At 41.1% G+C, this 18,853-nt stretch overlaps 1 protein-coding gene across 2 annotated transcripts in view; it reads right to left on the reverse strand.

Annotated features, from left to right (window-relative positions):
* LOC309608523 (uncharacterized protein) overlaps window positions 1-18,853 on the reverse strand; it is a 209,985-nt gene that overhangs the window by 1,817 nt on the left and 189,315 nt on the right. The window lies entirely within an intron of this gene.

The following is an 18,853-nucleotide window of genomic DNA, read 5'->3' on the forward strand; positions in this document are numbered from 1 at the left end:
CTGCCCCTCCTCCCCCAGAGCCCAGGGCCACCCCTCTGTCCTTCACAGGACCTGTGTCCCCAGAACACGAGGTAAGGAGCACACCGGAAAGAATGGGGCTGAGGACCCCCGGAACTTGGAGAGCTACCAGGAAGGCGAAGAGAGGAAGGCATTCCAGAGACACTTATCCAAACAAACCTAGCTGCCAGTGGGTAGGGGCTGGAGGGGGTAGTTTGTCCTGGGCACACGTAATAAAGAGGGCACATTGTCTGTAGAGAATTTAAAAGTAATAATAAAACTAAGAGCCAGTGTGCTTTTCACTACGACCATGCACTCACTGGCAACTCTAAGCAGTATGGGTGGCAAAATACTCCTTCCCACCCAGACAGACCCCCCACTCCTTGGCCTCATCTCACCAGAGTCTTTGCTTGTGCCCCTTCCTCCACCAGAAATCTGCTTCCCCCAATCCCACCAGCCATATCCAACCCACTTCCAAGATCCATTTAAATGCTATGCCTTCAAGGAAGACTCTCACGACCCCCCTGGCTGGGGGTCATCCCTTCCCCATCTTAACTCCGAGGGCAGCTTACCTACATCTTTCATTTCTACCTTACGCTAGTGTTAAACATGCAAAAGTGTTATCTTGCCTACTAGTCGCCATGAAGATGCGGTGGAAAGTGTATGGGATTTGGAATCAGGCCTGGGTTAGAACTGCAGCTCTCACACTGAACTAGCTGTGTGATGGTGGGCTGGTCATTAAACCTCTGTAGCTTGTTTCCATGTCTATAAACTGGGGAGACTCTCCCCTCTCTCACAGGGCTAGGCATTCAATTAGAAAATGCACACAATATGCCGAGCCTGAGATAATAGACCCTCTAAAGTTTTTTGTTTCTCTACTCTTCTTAAAGATAGAATCTTATTCTTTTGTCCTCCCTTCGCCACTCCTGCAGGACTTCCCAAGATGTCATAACATGTGGAAGGTACAGAAATGTGGAGGGTATTAAAAATGAGGGTATACAATACCTACCACATAGGCCTGTTTGGAGATTAAATGAGGGAATACTTGTTAGGCTCTTAGATCAGAACCTGGTACATGATATGAACGACAGAAATGTATGTGAAATAAAACAGTCTTGTGAGTTCACATACAACTCCTTGACTCCATGAAGCACTCCAAATACAGATTATCAAGACCTTCTTCCTCTGCTTCAAACTCCCTCCCACCTTCACCAAATAAAAGTATCAGAGGTAAACGGAGATGGTAGAGTGTTTAGAAAATCACATAATGTTAGTGCTAACATACCGTTTCCCCCTTTAGGTAACTAATGCATACTAAGAACACACAACATGCCAGGTACCACGCTAAGAATGTTACCAAGAGTGTCTTATCTAACCCTCCTCTGAACCCTATGAGGAGCTGCCTGACTATCCCTATTTGACAGAAGCAGCAACTGAGGCACAGAGAGGTTAAGTTACCGGCCTGTGGATGCACAGCCTGAGAGGACGGAAGCGTTCTGTGCCATCTGGTTCAGGAATCACTGGCCACCATGGCTGCCAAGCTCTTGAAAAGTGGCTCATTCAAGGAACTGAATTTTAACTTATACTTAATTTTAATTAATTTAACTTTAGTCACACATGCCCAGTGGCTGCCAGATTGGCGAGTGTGGGTCTATCATATCTACAGACCTCACAGGGGCCCTTGTTTGATGTTGGCGTCAACATGATTTGCCCTAGACATGAAGTCAGGGCAGAACCTTCATCAGGGGCAGCGGGGCTGTGCTATTTACAGAGCCTAGGCTGTGGGGCAGACACACTTGACGTTGAAATGCAGGTTCTACCACTTACTGGCTGTGCCCACAGCACATTAGTCCACCATCCTGTGCATCTGATCTCTTTTTGGTTAAGGGGGCACAGTAATACCATTTCTAGGGTTAGTGCGATCAAGTAATACAGCATCTGAGAGCATTTGAAGAGTGGGGAAGGGAGGACAAAGATAAAAAAGTAAGATTCTACCTTTAGGAAGAGATTCTAGTGTTTATATATGTTTTCCCCTCATGCCCTGACTTTAGAACTTAATCACCACCCCTCCCCAAGCTAAATAAGGGTCCTTAATGTCAGTCCCCCTGAACCAAGTTCTCGTGTCCAGGCTACTATGATGGCGATTTGTGTAACTGCATGGCAGCAGCAGCCGGCTCCAGGAAGAGCAACTGAGGACTCTGCAGTTTCTCTGTTCTCCCAGCCTCGGTTTCTCCACGCCTCCTTCAGAGACCCCGGCACAGCCGCTGTCCAGCTCCCGCTCCTCGGGGGTCTGGGTTTCCCTCTGCAGGGCCCACCGGCTAAGTGTTTAAGTTTGCATCATGCTAACGTCCTCCCTCTGTCCCCCAGCCCTAGAGGCACAGCTGCTCCCTGCAATCACCCCTCTGGAGTCTCAGTTTCCCACCTCACCTCTTGGATTGTCCACTACTGGTTAACAAGGGATGGGGTTCAGGACGCGTTCTGCCAGCATATGGCACCTTGCATATTGAATATGTGCAGCTGAAGGAGTCTGAGAAAACAGCAGCAGCAGTAAGCTCACTCTGCCCTCCTCCCCTCTCACTTCTTCCCTGAAACAGATCATAAAACCTTCCTGTGAGAGGTGCCCTCCCTACACCCAGAGAAAAGGAGCATCCTCATCTCCAAAGACAAAGGGATGCAGAGAAGAATCCCAGCACACAGGCCTTGCTAAGTTCCCCCAGGTCACTGCGCTGACCTCACACTCCTAACCTGTCATATTCCTCCACCACGGCCCTCCCCTCACCACACACAGCACAGAAATACGCAGGTCTGTTTCTTCTGGTCTTCATTTCCTTATGAAGGCTCTATGTCAGGTAAAACGTATATTAATAAATGTGTATGCCTTTCTCTTGTTAATCTGTTCTTGTCCCTTTAATTTTCAGACCCAGCCAGGGACCCTAAGAGGGCTGAGGAAAATGTTTTTCTCCCTGCACAAGTCTTCCTACTAATTCCTCCTGCTAAAGTAACTTGTGTAGCTTCTGTCTCCTAATCCAACCCAGCCTGAGACACCCTTTCCTCTCCCTCTTCCAGGGATAAACTGTCACCCTGCACATAAGGACGTACAAGCACGTCTACTTTTTCCCAGATAAAAGACATCAATAAATTATCAACATATTCTGACATCTCTATGCTAGATTCTCTCTGCCCAGCATCTAAATGCAGGACAGAAAAAGAAGTCAAGCACATGAAATCATATAATTTGACAGATTAGAGAGAGTAATCAAAGCCCATCTCCATGAATGCAGATCAGCACTGGGGACTCCTTGCAGGGGTGTGAGCCGAAGCCCGGGGCCCAGCGACCTGTGTCCGTGGACATATATTTATATATGTCCATATATGGACATATTTATAAATATATACATATATTATTTTTATATACACATATATTTATACATACACACAGATGTATAGGTACATCTGTATATGTACCTATACAGATCTATAGGTGCACGTTTATATACACACAGATCTATATGTACACATGCTTACATATACACAGATCTACATGTACACTTGTATATATATATACACACACATAGATCTATACGTACGTAAAATTAAAGCATTTGCTGAAATGGCTGAAGTGACTGGAGCTGGAAAATGGTAGTTTTCTACTAAGTTTTAGTTCCCCAGGGGTAACCCTAGGAGAAGGATTTGAGAGCTAATAGTTGATGGGGGCGTATTGGAAACACCAGTGGGAGGACAGGGAAAGGGCAGCGACCAGTAGAGGGGTGTCGCTGGGCCAGCTGTGGGTGACGTGGACACTGGGGCTCGAGCCCACGGGGACTCTGGAGAACAGCTGAGACTCATGTACCTCAAAACTACCCCGGGCTCCATCAGCTGCTGGCTGAGGATGCCCCTCAGGAAGAGGTGACACCCAGAGATTCCTGGACTGCCATGCTCAGGTGGTTTTTGGAGGAAACACTCATGCAAAGAAATGCAACTAATGGCAGTTGGAGGCTGGCCTCTGAAAGGCCTGAGGGATGAGGGCGGGACCCTGGCAGCCTCTGCCACATTTACGGTGCTGATGAGAGCCATGGCCTGGAAGGGGGGTGGTGGGAGGGAAGACTGAGGGAACTGCCATCTATGAAGACCTGAAGTGACGGGGTGACATTGAAGCCAGGACCACAGGCTTTCTCCTGCAGGTTCCTCGAGGGCTTGTGGCCCGGCAGCCAAGGGAGGGGGGTCCGGGCTCCCAGCTGCAGCAGACAGGAGGCAGGAGGCAGTTTGGAGTGAGGGTTCAGGCAGTGGTGGCTGATCAGTTAGGACGCCCGTGGACTCACTCACTGCCTGGGCTGCAGGCCACATCGGGGCTGGCAGACAGATTGGCCCCATGTGGATGTGAGACCATCACTTGATCTGTGGCATGAAGTCCTGATTCATCCACAGGAACCATCGCAGAAGGACGAGAGCAAGACTGGCCGGGGATGCGATGGGTCAGCGTGTCCGTCAGCATCTCAGCTGGGTCGGGGAGGTGGGGTGACCAGCGAGCAGTGGGGATTCAGCCTGGTGTCCTTATTTATAAAGGATGAGACTGACAGCGCTGGCGGAGTGGACCGGGGCGGCTGTGGTCACTGCCTCTGAAGTGGATCTGCTGTGGAACAGGCTCGTCTGGTACCGTGTTGTCTGTATGCTCCCTCCCCAGAGAGTTGGCAGATCTATATAGGTACCTATGGATCTGTGTATATATAAATATATGTACCTATAGATCTGTGTATATATAAATATGTGTACCTATAGATCTGTGTATATATAAATATATGTACCTATAGATCTGTGTATATATAAATATATGTACCTATAGATCTGTGTATATATAAATATGTGTACCTATAGATCTGTGTATATATAAATATGTGTACCTATAGATCTGTGTATATATAAATATGTGTACCTATGGATCTGTGTATATATAAATATGTGTACCTATGGATCTGTGTATATATAAATATGTGTACCTATGGATCTGTGTATATATAAATATGTGTACTTATGGATCTGTGTATATATAAATATGTGTACCTATAGATCTGTGTATATATAAATATATGTACCTGTAGATCTGTGTATATATAAATATGTGTACCTATAGATCTGTGTATATATAAATATGTGTACCTATGGATCTGTGTATATATAAATATGTGTACCTATAGATCTGTGTATATATAAATATGTGTACCTATAGATCTGTGTATATATAAATATGTGTACCTATAGATCTATGTATATATAAATATATGTACCTATAGATCTGTGTATATATAAATATGTGTACCTATAGATCTGTGTATATATAAATATGTGTACATATAGATCTGTGTATATAAAAATATATGTACCTATAGATCTATGTATATATAAATATATGTACCTATAGATCTGTGTATATATAAATATATGAACATATAGATCTGTGTATATATAAATATATGTACCTATAGATCTGTGTATATATAAATATATGAACGTATGGATCTGTGTATATATAAATATGTGTACATATAGATCTGTGTATATATAAATATATGTACCTATAGATCTGTGTATATATAAATATGTGTTCATATAGATCTGTGTATATATAAATATATGTACCTATAGATCTGTGTATATATAAATATATGAACATATAGATCTGTGTACATATAAATATATGAACATATAGATCTGTGTATATATAAATATGTGTTCCCAGGCTATGTTAATTGGATTTATAAATAATGAATGATATATATCTGGCTGATATTTGAGCTTTCATGTATTTTGCATTGTGCTGATTCTGTCTCTCCTGTAAGTTGATAAGATGCTCAAAGGCCAAGAGTGCATCACGTCCTTTTTCTATAATTTTACACCATGCCTGGCATGACGCTCTGCAGAGTGAATATTCAATCAGGGCCGACAGAGAGGAGGCCACAGAGGTCAGGTCTATTTGGTCCATGGGCTTGTCAAGGGTGAGAAAGCTCCTAAGAGAAGGAAACTGGGATGCTATTTTCAACTCTTTGAAGGATGAGCCTGGAAGCCCAGAATGGATGCTGGCACTGAGACAGGGCACAAGTCAGGACAGCAGGGTCAGGTGGTGCCCTCCACGCCCTCCAGGCCAGCAGGACGGGAGATGCTGCAGTCTCAGATGTGCTCTCTCAGCCCCTTTCTGAGTGAGAGTCCTGTCCAGGTCAACTGAGCCTGAGGGCCTAGACAAAGTCAGGTCCTTCCCCAGGAGACCTTCCCTGAAAATCCTGGCATTTTTGCTGAAAATCATTAGCCATCTGATTTATTAAGCACCTCAAAGTACATCACAAAACTGAGTGCTAATAGGTGAGGGACCAAAACAGGTAAAGAGGAGGCCCTACCTTGACCCATCTTATACCCTAGAAGGGAAGATTGGGGGACAATTATCAGAGGCAGGTAGGACTGAGCACTAACACCCCTGACTACAAACACCCCCCTTTGCCTGGGGCTCTCAACCGTCTCCTGGCTCCACTATTTCCCTTCCTAAATAAAATAAAGTTTCATCAGCCATTCTAGACCTGGAATCGTTATTAACCAGCTCCCCCAGGATGCAAAGATTTTTTTTTTTTTAACATCTTTATTGGAGTATAATTGCTTTACAATGGTGTGTTAGTTTTTGCTTTATAACAAAGTGAATCAGTTATACATATACATATGTTCCCATATCTCTTCCCTCTTGCATCTCCCTCCCTCCCACCCTCCCTATCCCACCCCTCTAGGTGGTCACAAAGCACAGAGCTGATTCTAAAGGACCTTCCAAATCAAAGAAAGGTGAAATGACACTCTGTTTCAGAACTGAGTATTTTGTTGCATTATTTTCTAAGCCTTTTGCAATTGATAATCCAGATAAGGTATTGATTAAATAGATCACTCGCATCTGCAGCTAGGCTGCTAGCAGAGGTCACTGTCACAGCCCTTCGGCCCTTCCTGGTTGAATCTGGTGCCCCACAAGTGAATGGCCACTCAAATCCCTGCACTCAGCCCCTTGCAGGGAGTCTTGCATCCCTGCAGGCACACGGGGAATCCTGCCCACAGGTTGCACCGTGCCCCAGCTCTGGGAACCTAAAAGAACATTTCTAAGACTTTATCTGGAGAAATCACACCAACATATGGTTTTACATAAATCTTGCTAAATGAGAAAATTTAAATTCTATAGCAGCTTTCTAAAAATAATTCTAATTTGAATAGAGAGTCCAGCCCTTTACAGATCCCAGACTGGTTTGCTTTCTTTCCCCCATCACATGGGAACTTGAAGAAGCTACAACAGTGACAAGCAGACAGAGCAATGGGTAATTCATCTGGGAACGAACAATAAACAGCTGTCACAATGGCTGGAAAGAAGCCAGAATTAAGAAGGGTGTGGAGGGACGCATGTGACAACCAGAGACCTCTTCGCACCCAACGTGAAGACGCATAGCAAACTTCCTCTAACTGCAGCCTGTCTGCAGAGAAAGGCTTCCTCTGACAGCCAGATAAATTGACTTAGCCAACAAACCATCATACACGAGATACATCAAAAACACACACAACAGCCAGGGCATGTGGTCTCAGAGTGAAGCTCTAAATGATCTTGCCAATTCACAAGGATTTTGCACACTCTTTATGGGAGAAATTCTCTACTAAACTTTTCACACGTGAGAAACACAATGCCTGTGGGATGTTTCATTAGTCACCTTCAGAGCTGCAGGTCAACTTAAAGAGAACCATGGCAAAAGGGAAAAAAGGAACACATTGCATCAAGCTTATTTACTCTCCGGGTTCTTTGCATGCATGTTACGGGGCCATCACTGCCTGAGGATAATGTCACGTGTTGCCAATGACTTTACCCACAAGGAAGGAAGAACTGGGCACTTCCTTAAGAGTCATGTGAAAAATATTCCCTACTATCCCAAACTGTGCTCAAGTTTGCACTGAACTTAGCATTGGCTATTTAAACTGTAGAAAGTTATCATTTAAACATGGCCCCTTGGTAGCCCTGTTAATGTTGAAAGTAGCTGCATACTAAAGCGAGGCTTATTTGAATGAAGTCAATTCTAATTCTGCCTGGTCTCCAATCCTAAAGCAGTTTAACATCTCCCCACCTTAGCTCTAAAGCAATTCTTTTCCTTCACCCTCATATTGCATCTGTCCTTGACAGTCTCTGGGTATTATGAATCAGGAACGGGCAAGGGATTATTAATTGTGTGGAGTGTTTTTATGATGCTGATGGTCAGTGGCCCAAAGAAGACGACAAACTCCTATTTGAACGTTTTAGACACATTCTTGTCTTTAGCAACTGGAGTATAAACTCCCTGAAGGTTGAGCCTTCTTATGCATGTTCCTTTTGTAAGTCTCATGATGCCTAGTCGAGTGCTGGATGTTGAGTTAAGGTGACTATATTTCCTAATAAAAAATCTGATGCTCACTGTAATAGGACATAGCTTTTTTTCCCCTCTGTGCTATACAGTAGGTCCTTGTTGATTATCTATTTTATATATAGTAGTGTGTACATATTAATCCCAACCTCATAATTTATTCCTCCCCCAACCTTTCCCCTTTGGTAACTGTAAGTTTGTTTTCTAAGTCTGTGAGTCTGTTTCTGTTTTGTAAATAAATTCATTTGTATCATCTTTTTAGATTCCACATATAAGCAATATTATTTGGTATTTGTCTTTCTCTTTCTGACTTACTTCACTTAGAATGGTCATCTCTAGGTCCATCCATGTTGCTGCAAATGGCATTATTTCATTCTTTTTTATGACTGAGTGATATTCCATTGCATATATGTACCACATCTTCTTTATCCATTCCTCTGTTGATGGACATTTAGGTTGTTTCCATGTCTTGGCTATTGTTAATAGTGCTGCAATGAACATTGAGGTGCATGCATCTTTTCAGATTATGTTTTTCACTGGGTATATGCCCAGGAGTGGGATTGCTGGGTCATATGGTAACTCCATTTTTAGTCTTCTAAGGAACCTCCATACTGTTCTCCATAGTGGTTGTACCAATTTACATTCTCAACAACAATGTAGTAGGGTTCCCTTTTCTCCACACCCTTTCCAGCATTTTGTAGACTTTTTGATGATGGCCATTCTGACTGGTATGAGGTGATATCTCATCATAGTTTTTATTTGCATTTCTCTAATAATTAGCAATGTTGAGCATCTTTTCATGTGCTTTGGGCCATCTGCATGTCTTCTGTACTAGGAGCTATCTTGCAGTGCTTCCAAACTGGGGTTAGACGTCCCCCAGGCTTCCAAGGGTAGGTCCCAGAGAAGTGTCCCTGATAAGGATGGTGCCAATCAGCCTCCTCCCGAAGAGCTTCCACTGTTTCTCATTTACTCCTCTCCCACTTCTACCTGTAACCCGCTGATTAAAGACAGAGGCTGGGAAGGAGACTGTCAACGCCAGAAAGCCACATGTGCAGCTCACTGATGTCAATACTGCAAAGAATCTGCCAGATCATCACAAAGGGGAAAGAGACGTGAGGTGCCAGCATCAAACCCAAACAGTGACAGGGCCAATTACAACTCCTCTCACCTTCCTGAAGTTGAAATGTCACTGACCCTGGAGAAATCCTCTGTCTATAAAAGCCCCATAAAAGAGGTACCACACCACTATGCCTCACATTCCCATGGATGCCCTGAGGAGGAGGCCAGGGGAATAGCCCACACGCTGTGCTATGCAGCAAACCTGTAAATGCCTTGATTTTGGAGAAGGCATCTTTAATTTAATCCAGAAGTCACAAACTCACATGAACTCAAAGGCCCTGGAGGTAACAGAGACAATGAAGAGGGCTGGGTGGGTGCATGTGAAACCTGATATCACATGATTTCCATTCCAGTGGTCACTTGTCACGGAGGGATTAAGGCCTGGGGATGCCAGATCTTTCCATTTTTCAAAAGAAGTCAGAAATCTAGATTATTTATGGCAAGCTTCCTGGTATGAAAATATTGGCAACTATAAATTTTTGTAATTCCCATGCTGGCAAACAAGAAACATCGAGCAGGCAGATTTGGCTTGTAAGTTACCAAATTCCTAGGTTTCCTCTATAGATAAAATTATAGAGGTAGAAAGAGTCAAATTGCAATGGTTTCAATGTAAACATATTCATAACCAAGAAACAAGTGTTTAAACACTAAATTTTACCAACATGGACACAGAGACCCAGAGAGAAAAGCAGTGTAGTCTGGTCCCTGCTGGTGGGTGGCAAAGTCAAAATAGAGAGCTAGGTTTCCTGACTCCTGGCCAGTAAACTTTTCCATGAAGCTCTAGTTCCTACTAAACTCTTGGATCACAAAGTGCTTTCTCTGTATTGGTTTCATCAATATATTCAATATTAACCAGTAGGCTGGTGCTATTTTGTTGTTGTTAATGACTAATGAAATTGATGTGACCTTGTCTTAATTTATACAAACTGGGAAGAGGCAGGAGGAAAAAACACTAACCGACTTTCTCTCTTATATAAAATCCAAAAGATAATTTATATTTTTCAACAAAATCCAAAGGATCCACTAATTTTCTTTTTTAAAAAACTACTGTATGAAGTGCCCTGCATTCTGGTTTATTATACAAAATTAGAATTCGGTTCTCTTTTCATCTGACAGTTCTGAAACCAACGGTCCTCAGGACCACCAACAGTACTGTCTGATGTCTGCAGGGAAAGAATGATACTTAGGTAGACAAACAAAATTATCCCAAACCACTGTTTGTCTAAACAGGGCTTATGGATATCCACACTGTCAAGGTAAAACACGCAGGAATCCAACATTATCTTCTATGAAAGCAAAACTGCATAAAAATATTTGGAATGCTAGGTAAGAGTCAGCATTGTAAAGTATCAGGAAAATCGACAGTTGCCCAAACATAAAGTTCCCTTCAAATCTAAGGCGAAAAACGGGGCCCTATTTGTTAAAATGTGGTTATTGGCTACTTTCTCTCATTCATCTGCACTTCCTTTCCTTTGTTCTTGTCTGTTCTTCACATCTTGTCTCCTGTTAGGACCTGATGTTCTAGAATCCCACTTCTTTCTCAGGTTCCCACCCCGGTTCCATGGCCACCACGTGGAGATCAGTCTCTTCAGAAAGTCTGTGTGAAGCACGCACAGCCTCGCCATTTAACCAGGCTCTGGGAAGACTCTTCTCTCAGGAAGTTCCCTCCTCTGCTTCCTCATTTGTTTAAAGCTTCTCATTTGTTTAAAGACTTAGTGAACACTCACGGGGTTAGACACTGACCCTACCCATTCAGGCCCATTCATCCAACAAATGGCACTCTTCGGTGGCCATTGTCACCTATATCTAAGTAGGCCCTTAGCTTTAAAGCTGCAGAAATAACAACAATCATAAATTTAAGTCCTCAAGGCTTACTTCCAATCACCTTCTCTGTCTACTTAGCCCTGATTCTATCAGACAAAGTTAGTCTCTCCTTGGCAATTTGGTCTCAGTCACCACAATTTCTTTTCACTAGTATTAAATATGTATTCTGTTACCTGCTAAGTTGCATTTTAAGCTCCTTGAGAAAAGAGACCAAGTACTATCGGCATTCGGAAATATTCCACCTAGTAAACACTTACTAGAATGTCCTATACTTAGTAGGTGTCCTTGTAGTAACTTGTTGAATTGAATTAGGCCCAAATTCATGTCTGGTCATCATTTTAAAACACATCGACCTTTGAAGATTCTTCTCGGTGCTCTCACTGGAGAAAGTGGGGTGAGTTCATCACCGTGCTGGGCAACATGAAAAGCCAAATGGATCTGCCTGGCCTTCTGAGTTTGTTACACAACCGGAATGCGAAGCTGGTGAGAAATCACATCTTTCCAGGTTGGCAGATCCATGAGGACCCCATGAAGATACTAACATATGAGCCCGACAGATGGGAGTAGGCATTTCCATTAAAGGCAATAGAGATGAGAAGGAACCTGTCATATCACAGGGCCTATCTGCCCAAGGAGAGGGTTCAATTAAAATGATTATTTATATATGTTCTGTAGAGCTGGAAAGACTCCATTCTTTATACCCCCTTGGGAATCTGGCAACGGACAAAGAGTATGTCCATTTTTGTGGGTGAAGCAAAGAGTAACTCAGTGAATAATCCCAGATCCCTTAGAGATTTAAGCTCTGTCTCCTGAGCTCAGACAATGGAATGTTTAGGCCACAGATTTCAAGACAAAGATCCTTTGGCAGGTTTATCTGTCCCTAATCAGAGTGTAAGAGCTAATGACAATGACATTTACTGTCATTTTCTAGGCATGGCTTTACAGAATGAGGTTATTTATTTCTTCCTAAATACAGATATGATTTAGATATTCAGTAGTGGCTTAACAATGGTTTCCTAGGCTAAAACACATATAAATAGCACAATAATTCCACTTAGGTAAGGTTTTTTACCATAAAATAGACCTGCTTATTAAAACAATTATCTTTCTTTATATTTAGTCAAACAATACACAGAGCAATAGCAAAGAAATTCAAACACCTAGTAGATTAGGTGCCCCGTTTACAAACCTTACACTGTTATCAGTCACTGCTCTCTCTAAGCGTGATCACAGATAAACCTGATTGGACCTCCTGACGCCTAAGTTTCTTACCTCTGTGTGTGTCTATGTGTGTCTGTGTTTTGGGTGGGGCTCTTTGCTCAAAAATCATCTACCCAGCATTATGAGTGTCTAACTCCACGTGGCCTTTCTTCATATTTAAGTTTTCACTTTCTCTAACATTGAAATTAACAGAAGAATACATCTCTCCTGTCTGCCAGACTACTTAGCACAGAATATTCCCTTTTTCCCTTTCCAGATTTCCTGGTTTCTCTTCTTTGCATGGCTTTGGCAAAAAGGATAAAACAGGCACTCTAGAGATATGACCAATTTTGTGAACCCTTTTATAGTTTATTTCTAATGTGAGAAAGAGTTCTACCATGAAATTGAGTCACTCTGTCTGTTACTTTAAGGTTTACTCCACAACCCTCCATAGCTGCTGCTCACAGATACTACACTATTTTAAAAGTACTTGGAATTACTTAAATACTTAAGTACCAACTTATTTCAGAACTTTTCCATTAAAAACATGTAAATAAAATATTTTCTTTATACACATACACCACACACAAGCACACACAGTATTTAAGTGCCCATAGGAACAAACTATATTAGATCCTCTGACATTTGTTTTTTCCTAAGAGCTTATATTAAAATAGGCAACACTGACTCAGACAGACAGATAGTGGGCACTCAGCAAACACTACCTCATCACCAGACTGTGAAGGACAATGAAATGCCTGTCCCATACACCAGGGGTCCCCAACCCCCAGGACACAGACTGCTACCAGTCCGCGGTCTGTTAGGAACTGGGCCGCACAGCAGGAGGTGAGTTGCGGGTGACCGAGAGAAGCTTCATCTGCCGCTTCCCACCGCTCGCATTACGACCTGAACCACACCCCCTCCATCCATGGAAAAACTGTCTTCCACGAAACCGGTCCCTTGGTGCCAGAAAGTTTGGGGACCACTGCCTTATACCACAGCCCCAGGGCTTCTGAGCTGAGAAGCAAAGATAGGTGTAAAACTGAGGAACGCACTCCAATATCTAGTGACACTCATTTCCAGTAGGCTAAGGAGGCTGAAAAATCATAAATACTGAACTTATCGAACAAAACAAAGAACCAGGACAACATGGCTTGAGAAATGAAAAAGGGAGATGGCTCAGTTAATGGAGCTGTCAGATTTCTTTACAATGTCTAAGAGAGGATGAGGAAATAGTCATGAAGCACTTGACTGAGTCTGACACACCAGAGCCCAATAAATCAGATCCTAAAATGCTGAAGGCTTTATGGGGTAATTGTAGAATACTCAGTAAAACTCATTCTGGTTTTTTTTTTAACATCTTTATTGGAGTATAATTGCTTTACATTGTTGTGTTACTTTCTACTGTATAACAAAGTGAATCAGCTATACGTATACATGTATCCCCATATCCCCTCCCTCTTGTGACTCCCTCCCACCCTCCCTATCCCAACCCTCTAGGTGGTCACAAAGCACCAAGCTGGTTTCCCTGTGCAACGCAGTTGCTTCCCACCAGCTATCTATTTTACATTTGGTAGTGTATATATGTCCATGCCACTCTATCACTTCGTCCCAGCTTACCCTTCCCCCTCCCCATGTCCTCAAGTCCATTCTCTAAGTCCGTGTCTTTACTCCTGTCCTGTCCCTAGGTTCTTCAGAAACTTTTTTTTTTTTTTAGATTCCATATATATGTGTTAGCATATGGTATTTGTTTTTATCTTTCTGACTTACTTCACTCTGTATGACAGACTCTAGGTCCATCCACCTCACTACAAATAACTCAATTTCATTTCATTTTATGGCTGAGTAATATTCCATTGTATATATGTGCCACATCTTCTTTATCCATTCAGCTGTCGATGGACACTTAGGTTCCTTCCATTTCCTGGCTATAGTAAAGAGTGCTGCAGTGAACATTGTGGTACATGACTCTTTTTGAATTATGGTTTTCTCAGGGTATATGCCCAGTAGTGGGACTGCTGGGTCGTATGGTAGTTCTATTTTTAGTTTTTTAAGGAACCTCCATACTGTTCTCCATAGAGGCTGTATCAATTTACATACACACCAACAGTGCAAGAGGGTTCCCTTTTCTCCACACCCTCTCTAGCATTACTGTTTGTAGATTTTTGATGATGGCCATTCTGAACGGTATGAGGTGATACCTCATTGTAGTTTTGATTTGTATTTCTCTAATGATTAGTGATGTTGAGCATTCTTTCATCTGTTTGTTGGCAATCTGTATATCTTCTTTGGAGAAATGTCTATTTAGGTCTTCTTCCCATTTTTGGATTGGGTTGTTTGTTTTTTTGATATTGAGCTGCATGAGCTGCTTGTAAATTTTGAAAATTAATCCTTTGTCAGTTTCTTCATTTGCAAATATTTTCTCCCATTCTGAGGGTTGTCTTTTCATCTTATGGTTTCCTTTGCTGTGCAAAAGCTTTTAAGTTCATTAGGTCCCATTTGTTTATTTTTGTTTTTATTTCCCTTTCTCTAGGAGGTGGGTCAAATAGGATGTTGCTGTGATTTATGACACAGAGTGTTTTGCTTATGTTTTCTTCTAAGAGTTTTATAGTGTCTGGACTTACATTTAGGTCTTTAATCCATTTTGAGTTTATTTTTGTGTATGGTGTTAGGGAGTGTTCTAACTTCATTCTTTTACATGTAGCTGTCCAGTTTTCCCAGCACCACTTATTGAAGAGTCTGTCTTTTCTCCACTGTATATTCTTGCCTCCTTTCTCAAAGATAAGGTGACCATATGTGCGTGAGGTTATCTCTGGGTTTTCTACCCTGTTCCGTGGATCTATATTTCTGTTTTTGTGTCAGTACCATACTGTCTTGATGATTGTAGCTTTGTAGTATAGTCTGAAGGAAGGGAGCCTGATTCCTCCAGCTCCGTTTTTCTTTCTCAAGATTGCTTTGGCTATTCGGGGTCTTTTGTGTTTTCATACAAATTGTGAAATTTTTTGTTCTAGTTCTGTGAAAAATGCCATTGGTAGTTTGATAGGGATTGCATTGAAACTGTCGATTGCTTTGGGTTGTTTAGTCATTTTCACAATGTTGATTTTTCCAATCCAAGAATATGATATATATCTCCATCTGTCTGTATCATCTTTAATTTCTTTCATCAGTGTCTTATAGTTTTCTGCATACAGGTCTTTTGTCTCCTTAGGCAGGTTTATTCCTAGGTATTTTATTCTGTTTGTTGCAACGGTAAATGGGAATGTTTCCTTAATTTCTCTTTCAGATTTTTCATCATTTGTGTATAAGAATGCAAGAGATTTCTGTGCGTTAATTTTGTGTCCTGTGACCTTACCAAATTCATTGATTAGCTATAGTAGGTTTCTGATAGCATCTTTAGGACTCTCTATGTATAGTATCATGTCATCTGCTAACAGTGACAGTTTTACTTCTTATTTCCCGATTTGTACCATTTTCTTTCTTTTTCTTCTCTGATTGCCATGGCTAAAACTTCCAAAACTATGTTGAATAATAGTGGTGAGAGTGTGTAACCTTGTCTTATTGCTGATCTTAGTGGAAATGCTTTCAGTTTTTCACCATTGAGAACGATGTTGGCTGTGGGTTTGTCATATATGGCCTTTATTATGTTGAGGTAAGTTCCCTCTATGCCTACTTTCTGGAGGGTTTTTATCATAAATTGGTGTTGAATTTTGTCAAAAGCTTTTTCTGCATCAATTGAGATGATCATATGGTTTTTATCCTTCATTAGTATGGTGTATCACATTGATTGATTTGTGTATATTGAAGAATCCTTGCATTTCTTGGACAAATCCCACTTGATCATGGTGTATGATCCTTTTCATGTGTTGCTGGATTCTGTTTGCTAGGATTTGGTTGAGGATTTTTAGGTCTATATTCATCAGTGATATTGGCCTGTAATTTTCTTTTTTTGTGATGTCTTTGTCTGCTTTTGGTATCAGGGTGATGGTGGCCTTGTAGAGTGAGTTTGGGAGTGTTCCTTCCTCTGCAATTTTTTGGAAGAGTCTGAGAAGGATGGATGTTGGCTCTTCTCTAAATGTTTGATAGAATTCGCCCGTGAAGCCATCTGGTCCTGGACTTTTGTTTGTTGGAAGATCTTTTAATTACAGTTTCAATTTCATTACTTGTGATAGGTCTGTTTATTTTTTCTAATTTTTCCTGGCTCGGTCTTGGAAAATTGTTACCTTTCCAAGAATTTGTCCATTTCTTCGAGGTTGTCCATTTTATTGGCATATAAAATAAAGATTATTGTAGTAATCTCTCATGATCCTTTGCATTTCCTTTGCTTTTCTGCAGTGTCAGTTGTAACTTCTCTTTTTTCATTTCTAATTCTATTGAGTTGAATTTTTTCCCTTTTTTTCTTGATGAGTCTGTCTAATGGTTTATCAATTTTGTTTATCTTCTCAAAGAACAAGCTTTTCGTTTTATTGATCTTTGCTATCGTTTCTTTCATTTCTTTTTCATTTATTTCTGATCAGATCTTCATGATTTCTTTCCTTCTGCTAACTTTGGGGGTTTTTTTGTTCTTCTTTCTCTAATTGCATTAGGTGTAAGATTAGGTTGTTTACTGGAGATTTTTCTAGTTTCTTGAGGTAGGATTTTATTGCTATAAACTTCCCTCTTAGAACTGTTTTGCTGCATCCATAGGTTTGGGTCATTGTGTTTTCATTGTCATTTGTTTCTAGGTATTTTTTGATTTCCTATTTGATTTCTTCAGTGGTCTCTTGGTTATTTAGTAACATATTGTTTAGCCTCCATATGTTTGTATTTTTTACATTTTTTCCCCTGTAATTGATATGTAGTCTTATAGCATGGTGGTCGGAAAAGATACTTGATACATTTCAATTTTCTTAAATTTACCAAAGCTTAATTTGTGACCCAAGATATGATCTCTCCTGGAGAATGTTCCCTGAGCACTTGAGAAAAAAACTGTATTCTGTTGTTTTTGGGTGGAATGTCCTATAAATATCAATTAAGTCATCTTGCTTAATATGTCATTTAAAGCTTGTGTTTCCTCATATATTTTCATTTTGGATGATCTGTCCATTGGTGAAAGTGTTAAAGTCCCCTACTATTATTGTGTTACCGTGAATTTCCTCTTTTATAGCTGTTAGCATTTGCCTTATGTATTGAGGTGCTCCTATGTTGGGTGCATAGGTATTTACAATTGTTATATCTTCTTCTTGGATTGATCCCTTGATCATTACGTAGTGTCCTTCTTTGTCTCTTGTAATAGCCTTTATTTTAAAGTCTATTTTATCTGATATGAGTATTGCTACTCCAGCTTTCTTTTGATTTCCATTTGCGTGGAATATCTTTTTCCATCCCCTCACTTTCAGTCTGTATGTGTCCCTAGGTCTGAAGTGGGTCTCTTGTAGGCAGCATATATATGGGTCTTATTTTTGTATCCATTCAGCCAGTCTATGTCTTTTGGTTGGAGCATTTAATCCATTTACATTTAAGGTAATTATCGATATGTATGTTCCTATTACCATTTTCTTAATTGTTTTGGGTTTGTTATTGTAAGTCTTTTCTTCTGTTTTGTTTCCTGCCTAGAGAAGCTCCTTTAGCATTTGTTGTAAAGCTAAAGCTGGTTTGGTGTTGCTGAATTCTCTTAGCTTTTGCTTGTCTGGAAAGCTTTTAATTTCTCTGTCAAATCTGAATGAGATCCTTGCCGGGTAGAGTAATCTTGGTTGTAGGTTTTTCTCCTTCATCACTTTAAATATGTCCTGCCACTCCCTTCTGGCTCACCGAGTTTCTGCTGAAAGATCAGCTGTTAGCCTTATGGGGATTCCCTTGTATGTTATCTGTTGCTTTTCCCTTGCTGCTTTTAATTTTTTTTCTTTGTATTTAATTTTTGATAGCTTGATTAATATGTGTCTTGGCGTGTTTCTCATTCGATTTATCCTGTATGGGACTCTCTGCGCTTCCTGGACTTGATTGACTCTTTCCTTTCCCATATTAGGGAAGTTTTCAACTATAACCTCTTCAAATATTTTCCTAGTCACTTTCTTTTTCTCTTCTTCTTCTGGGACCCCTATAATTCGAATGTTGGTGTGTTTAATGTTGTCCCAGAGGTCTCTGAGACCATCCTCAAGACTTTTCATTCTTTTTTCTTTATGATGCCCTATGGTAGTTATTTCCACTATTTTATCTTCTATGTCACTTATTCTTTCTTCTTCCTCTGTTATTCTGTTATCGATTCCTTCTAGAGAAATTTTAATTTCATTTATTGTGTTGTTCATCATTGTTTGTTTGCTCTTTCGTTCTTCTAGGTC

Source organism: Balaenoptera borealis, assembly GCF_965194805.1.
Source record: "Balaenoptera borealis genome assembly, chromosome: 12".
NCBI classification, from domain to species: Eukaryota; Metazoa; Chordata; class Mammalia; order Artiodactyla; family Balaenopteridae; genus Balaenoptera; species Balaenoptera borealis.